The sequence below is a fragment of the Lonchura striata genome, chromosome 7 (assembly GCF_050655825.1).
Source record: "Lonchura striata isolate lonStrDom1 chromosome 7, ASM5065582v1, whole genome shotgun sequence".
NCBI lineage: Eukaryota > Metazoa > Chordata > Aves > Passeriformes > Estrildidae > Lonchura > Lonchura striata.
Genome location: NC_140709.1, coordinates 12746492 through 12753526, shown reverse-complemented (window position 1 = coordinate 12753526; position 7035 = coordinate 12746492). Strand labels below are relative to the sequence as shown.

At 49.2% G+C, this 7035-nt stretch overlaps 1 protein-coding gene across 11 annotated transcripts in view; it reads left to right on the top strand.

The window, feature by feature from the left end:
- The first annotated feature begins 1524 nt into the window (after positions 1–1524).
- MRAS (muscle RAS oncogene homolog) overlaps positions 1525–7035 on the top strand; it is a 38833-nt gene continuing 33322 nt past the window's right edge. For 2 of the 11 annotated variants that reach the window (XM_085584990.1, XM_085584989.1), the window contains exons 1-3: positions 2068–2152; positions 2374–2553; positions 4843–4916. The gene's annotated coding sequence lies outside the window, so the exon portion shown is untranslated. Of the gene's footprint in view, positions 1689–1851; positions 1939–2067; positions 2217–2373; positions 2554–4842; positions 4917–7035 lie in introns of those variants that run through there. The other 9 variants (XM_021526149.4, XM_085584985.1, XM_085584983.1 and 6 more) reach the window with 7 other exon arrangements.

Here is a 7035-nt window from a genome sequence, read left to right as displayed (position 1 = left end):
GCTGCTCCAGATACTGGATGGAATTGAAAGAGGACTTTTTGGCTTTCTTCCATCCATAATTTTAGTATTTCTTATGATAGGAAGGCTACTGAGAACTGAGCAATAAGCTAGATACCTGACGTACAGGAGCCAGGCCACAGCTTTTCCTGTCAAGTGTTACTGACTTTGGTATGAAATGCATCAGAGATTTTCAGGTTTTGGTGTATGAATATTGGGCTTGGTTGGCAAATGCAGAAGCAAAAATGTGCAGCTCTGAAGGGTGATCTGTTTAAAATGCCCAAATAGAAAACTGGATTCTCAGATTTAAAGATCTAAACCTGAAATCTTTGGCCTACTAGTCCCAGGACTGCTGTGTCCCCAGCATTTAGTGACAGCACTTCCACACCTCTGAGAATGTACAGATGACCTGCTGTGTGCAGTTTTGCCAATTTTGCCCTCCCTGGTGGCAAGATGTGCTGATAGCAAAAACCAGATTCCTCATATCCAGTCACCTCCATCACTGCATTGCAGTCTGCCCTGGGAAGATGAGGAGACTGTTTTGTCCTAGAGGGAAAATCTGTAACCAACAGAGAAGCTGTTTCACACCAAATTCAGGTGTAAACATGTGACTCCTTTTGACAAATGCATATCTTACAAACCCAGCTGTCAATTCATGTAAACAAAACACGTCTGTCCACGGTTTGGTTTGGAAAGCCTGTGGGGTTCCTCCTGGTCTGCTCCCTCTCACCTCTTCCATGCAGCTGGACCAATGCAGGTTTTGAGGCAGATACTCACATATCTTGTTTGCAAAATGGCAGTATACTTCTCTCTGCCTGTTACACGTGTGGGAAAGATAGCACGGAAGCTGACTTGTTCCGTTCATGCCGCAGCGCTGTGCCAGACTCCTTGGGTAGATCTTTCTGAGGACTACTGGAGTATACAGAATGCTAATTCAGCACAGGAGGAGTGCTGGGACTGTTCACTTGGGTTTAAGAACCATTTTGAGTTCCTGTACCTCTGCTTTGCTCACCACCAGGGAGGTAAGCCCTGAGCCAGCACGGTAAATCAGCAAGTGCCTAAATGTACCCTCTGAGATGCTTCAGGCACTCGGTCTGTACCTGAGCACCACCCAGGGTTGTGCTCAAGGTGCTCCTGTGGTAGGACACGTCGTTCCTGTCATGGGTCATTCTCACACAGCCATTGCCAGCATCCTCTGTGAGGGCAGCATGTGTCAGTAAGTGTGTGTAGGTGCGGGAGCAGAGCTTTTGCTGGTGTCAGGCGCAAGGTGTGAGGTGGCAAAGGAGCCCGCAGGTGGCATGGGAAGCGCTGCTTTGGTTGTGCCTCGAAGTGCCAGACAAGGGCACAAATGAGAGGTAAAAAAATAACCACTGCTTATATGTTCCCCGAGTGCTGTATAGGATGAGCTCTGGTGTATTCAACACGAATTCTCTTATCGGGATTCAAGTTGATGAGGCTTCCTAGTATTAAGTATGAATATATATACATGGGGGAGGGGGAGAAGGGGGTTGTGTGCGCACAGTAGCTGCTTCTCAAAGGCTCGGTGTGCGCCGTGTTCATGCGGCGTGAACGGCGCTCGTACCAGTCCGTGCCGTCCGGCCGCTGCCCCGTCCGTCAGACAGAACCGGCTGTTTACTGTCCTCCTGCTCCTCCTCGTTTGCTGGCGGCTGCACGAACCCCGCGGCCGGACGGTCGGTGCGCTCCCTTCAGCCGCAGCCCCGTGGGGCCCGGGGTGCCGGGCGGGGAGAGCGGCCCGAGCGGTTTAAGGTGCCGCCGCCGCCGCTCCGCTCCACCTTAACGCGCGGCGGCGGCGGACGGGCCCATTGCCGCGCCGGGGGTCGGCGGGCCCGGGCCCCCGGGAGCCGCGCCGCCGCCGCGCCCACGGACAGCGGCACCACGGGCGGCCCGAGCGGCGAGCGCGGCCGAGCCGCCGAGCCGCAGGTGACGGGGGTCCCCGCGCCGCCGCGAATCCCCCTGCGGCGGCGCCCGGGCGGCCCCCGGCGGCGGGGCCGGGCTATTTATAGCAGCCGCCGCGGCGGTATAAGGACGGCGGGCGCGGGCTGCGCTGCCGCGGCCGCCGGGGCCAGAGCGCGGGGCCGCCGGCGCTGCCCGGCCGCCTCTGCGCGGGCGCTGAGGGCGCGGCCCCGCAGCCCGGGTGAGAGGGCGGGGAGCGGGCTCGGAGCGGGGCCGGGGGACGCGGCCAAACAAACAATAACCGGGTGCGTTCTGCCCGTCCCCCGCGGGGCGCGGGACAGCGCCGCGCACTTCGGGCGCTCCACGCGTGACAAGCCCGCGGGAGGGGCGGGACACTCGGCGGTGACACCCGGCGGTAACCGCGGCGGGGCTTCCCCCTCTGCTTCTTTCCTCTCTCCACAGCGATTCCTGCTGAAATGCGGCGCCCCACGCTGGCATGAGCCCCCGCGTCGGGAGCAGCGCGCCCCGGGCACCGCCGCTTTCCCTGGCCGCAGCTCGGTGTCGGGAGGAAAGCGCTGTCGCCGACTGTCGCCGCGGAGCCGCCGCTCGCGGCAGCGCCGGACGCCGGGCAAGGCACGGACGGTACGAGGGCTCCGTGCGGCGGGGGGCTGCGGGGGCCCGGGGTGCCCGCCCCGCCGGGAAAAGGGAATGGATGGCGCAATGGTCGGAGCGCCGTGCGGTCCGTGTCTTCTCCGGGCTCTGCGCTGCGGAGGGGGGGTCGCTCTGAGTTACGCGGTGTAATGGAAGATCTTTGTAAGTTGAGGGTTTGTTGGATTTTGCTTGTGTCAGGGTTATTCCCCCCGCCACAGATTCAGAGCCACGGTAATATTTTACTTTCCTGCCCCGGGTGCGTTTGGATGTGATCTGGGTACGGCGAGGATTCTTATCTTACCTTAAAATTGCTCTTGGATCACTGAGTACTTTGTATAAGCTTCCATAACTTTTAAAAAGGATAGAGATGCTATCTTCAATTACAGAGAAACAAGGAGAGGAGGAGGTTCAGGTTTGGGTTTGTTGGTTGGTTTTCTTCTTTTTTTTTTTTTTTTTTTTTTTCTTATTCCCGGTTTTACTTTACTTTTACTTTCTTCATTAAGAAAACAAACTGAACCACAGATAGGACAAGGATTTTTCAGACCTTGTGACTGTGATTGCTGGGGATCAGAAAGAAAACTTGTAGGTTTTTTGTTTGTTTGTTTACTTTAATCAATGGCTCAAGAGCTGTAGAAACAACGCATAAAACCCTACTTCCTAGACAGAGAAACTAAGAGCCACGCTGGCTGCAAGCTGAGGAGCAAGTTAAGTGTGGATCAGTCTCAAGCATCCTGCACTCCTCTGCTCCAGTGACCCTCCCTGTCGAGCTGGTCACGTCGTGCATCAAACTGGGACTTCACAGAGACAGGGCTTTTCTTAGAGGAGCAAAGCGCACAGGGGAGCCCTGACCCCGGCGTGAGGCTTTTTCCCAGCACAGGGAGCTGCAGCCCTTCAGCACTGTCAGCTGGCACTGATCTCCAGTAATGCCACGGAAATAGGAAAATCTAAGCCACCAACTCTTCAGGTAGCTTAAATTATCTAAGTTCGGATTTTTCAGTAGGCTTAAAGGGATGCTATTTTCCATCTGGAAATGTTTATGTACGTCTTACCTGGAAACTATTGTTCATACAAGAGTTGTTATTAAGAAAAGTGAATCAACTTTAGAGTTGTATCAGCTATAGGTGTACTTTCTGAGTTTTCACTCTGAAATTACCTGGTTAACTCATGCTCTTTTTGCACAAGAGATGCATTTAAAATGCCTAAAACTGTTCTTTTTCTTTATGAAGGGTACTTGTCTCTTGCTCTGAATCTGTTAAAACAGATTTGCAAAAACAGTGTCCATTAAGAAAGGCTGGGAGAAAGATAAGGAAAGAACAAGGGGTGTGGCAAGGAAATTACAAAGTAACAGCTTTAAAGAAAAACTCTGTAGCAGAGCTTTAGACTGCCTGAGAGGTAAGATTTCTTTCTAGATCCTTGAGTCTGAAAATACCAAGCTGACAGCATCCCCTTAAAAATAATAGTGTATGTAGAAAATAGGTATGAATAGCTTCATATTGTAGTTCTGCATCAATTTGTTTGTGTTTCTTTGATTTTGCTCCTCCATACCAGGCGCTAGCCAATATGATAGAGTGTATACCCAGATTGCAGAGGGCCAAACACCCCACCAGCATCACTTCTGAACCAGAAGAGCTGCAGTAGGGTCAGAGCTGGCCCAGCACCTCTTTTCAGAAATTATCTGAGAGGCAGTTCTATTTATTGATGTTTTAGGTGGGTATTTTCACAAACTCAAATTTTTTTGCAGAGCTGCTAAGAATTGCAGAAACTAAACCTGTCTTCTTTGGGGGAAACTTTTGTTTGTGTCGCATTGGATGTTCTTTTCTTAACCTGAGACTGAGGCTAACACTGGGGAGGAATAACATTGTATCAGAAGGTGGTTAGAGAGGACTTTATTCCTCCTCCTCACACAGTTTTTTGGCACTGGTGGAGAAACGGCATTTGGGGACTGGAAGGAAGAGGATGAGTCCTGCAGATGAGCTGGTGTTGTCATTGGGAAAGGCAATGTTAGGCAGGTGGATATAGGAAAAATTGATGTGATGATTCATTATTTTTGTCATTGTGCTGGGGTTTCTTAGGTTCTTCTTCAACTGCAGTGTCCTGCACCCACGTCCTCCCTGGCTCATTAGCCTTGTTCTAATGTACCGTGTTCTCCTAGCAGGGCTGACAACGTTTGAGCAGAAACTCTACTCCCTTCTTTTAATTCTAGAAGGCTCCTTGAGCAAAACTGTTAAGCTTTATTAATTTCTGCCCTTTAATTTTTATCTTTCTTCCTCGGGTGTGAAGTCCTTTTTGTAGCTGGATTCAAGCCAAGAACCTCTACCCACAGCTGCCAAGCCTGGCATCCCTACTGGCTCCAGGTGAGTCAGTTCATTAGGATGAATCAATATGCCCCGTAAAAGTTTTAGGCTCCAGACTTCAGCTTGACCACTCTTAATAATTCAGTTTACCTGGTTTATTTGTTTGTCCCTGCTTCAGCTAAGCTGTCACTTCTGGTGGCTCCTCACTTCAGATTTGCTCAGCCTTTGGAGCCATGCAGGGCCTTACACTTTGTGGAGCTGCTTTTGCCTCAGCATTATAACTTCTCCATGACCACTCATCCCTTTTCCTCGCTTACTTGCACAGGGGGAGTTAGGACGGATTGCACCTCAGCATGGGAATGTGCAGCTCTCAATGCAGGGAGTATTTGAGACTCTGGAGGTGGAGAATATTAACATGAATCCACAGGAATGAAGAGGGGAGTGTTTTTGCATGGTGGAGATGTTTGCATAAACTTTTACTGTCATGAATAAGTAGATTGAGACTCAGGGGACAGATTCAATGTGAAAAATAGGGAATTAATTTTCAGGCTTTCAAGACAGGGCTGAGGAAGAGAATGGTGTTAAAAGACATGGAAATGTGCCTTAAAAGTAACCTTGCAAAGATGGATGACATTTTTGTTGTGTGAAGCACCCAAGTTTAATGAGGTATAAAGCAGAAGGCTTGGGAGGATGTGGTCCAAGTGAAAACAGAATGAGCGTGGGACTGGCAGATGGGAGGAACATTAGCCCACTCCTTGGTGGAGTTATTGCTTCCTTCTCCTGTTGTTGCTTACAGGGGTGCTTGAGAGGAGATGCTTTCTGGTGTGGGGAGAATAGCCTTCCTGTTCTACTTGAATGCCAATGGCTGTATTTTTCTCTGTGGGGAAACAAAGTTCCAGTGCTCCAGTGGGTCACATCATGAGTGTATCCAAAGTCAATCTAGAGCAACACCGTCTACTTCAAAAACATCTGCAATAAGCCAAGGCTGGCTCTTTCTGAACAGAGAGGAGAAATGAACAGCTGTAACTTCAGATGCTGAATTGTTTGGCATACTCTATTTTCTTGAGATTTATGGCTCTTTTATTCTCTGAGAATGTAGTGGAGCAATTGCTGATCCGTGCATGTGTATGTGTGAGAAAATGTCAGTGGAGGAGTAACATATATGGAAATCTTGCACAGAGATAGAACAGGCAGCCATTAGATAATGAAATAATTCTACAAAAATATATCTCCTGAAATAATGATTGAGGGAGGGGGTAGGGACCAGGTTGGGGGAGGTTAACAATATTTTTGAGTAGTTTGCTCTACTTATAGTACTCATAGACTCTCCTGCAATTTTCCAGTGAGTGGTGCTTTGTGTTGCACAGGCAGATAGGTTCCATCTGAGACACCAGCCCAATTGCTGGAACTAGGGAAGGGATAGGAAACTGCCCCCAAGCACTTTCTCTGTCACAACCTGTCCAAAGGTAAGTAAGCTAAGGTCAGCAACTCTCACGGGCACCAATGAAACCTGCCTGTCACTGAGTCCACTTTTCTTCTTTCTAAACTGGAGTAGTAGAAGTTATTTCTTTGTGGGGTGTGTTGCAAACATAAATATAGCTGAGATAGTTCAGAAGGCATCTAAGTATCTGAGACACAGTCTTGGATGGGGTTCCCCTTCCTGCTATTTCTCTTCTGGCCAAAATGGACCAGCAGAAATTTTCAGTGCTTGTACAATTTACATATTAATTTTTGGCTAAATTTTATTAACCTTGGAATTTGTTTGACATCGATAGGCTCAAGAGTAAAATCTTTAATTACTTTCTTGTACTTTCTTCTACTACAGAGCAGCTTAAAAAGTTCCTGGCACTCTTTTCACCTTCTCCCAAATAACCCAATGCCTTCCTTGCTTTCTCTTTGAGAAGGTCTGCTTCTGTAAAGAATGTTGTACCAAATATATATCTTTATGCAAGATGGTAAAAATGGTTTATTCTTTCTTCATCCCAGCTCTTGACTGCATCTACCTAGTTCTTGGTCTAGAGATAAATGTCACTGAGGACTGCCTGGGGACTAATTTACCTCTGAATGGTGACTTGTAATGATTCAGATAATGGGCCAGACCACTGTTTTATTTAGTGACTGGTGCTAGTCCACTGAAGTTCAAACAGCTGCTCCAAGTTTCTATCATCTCCAGTGAAAA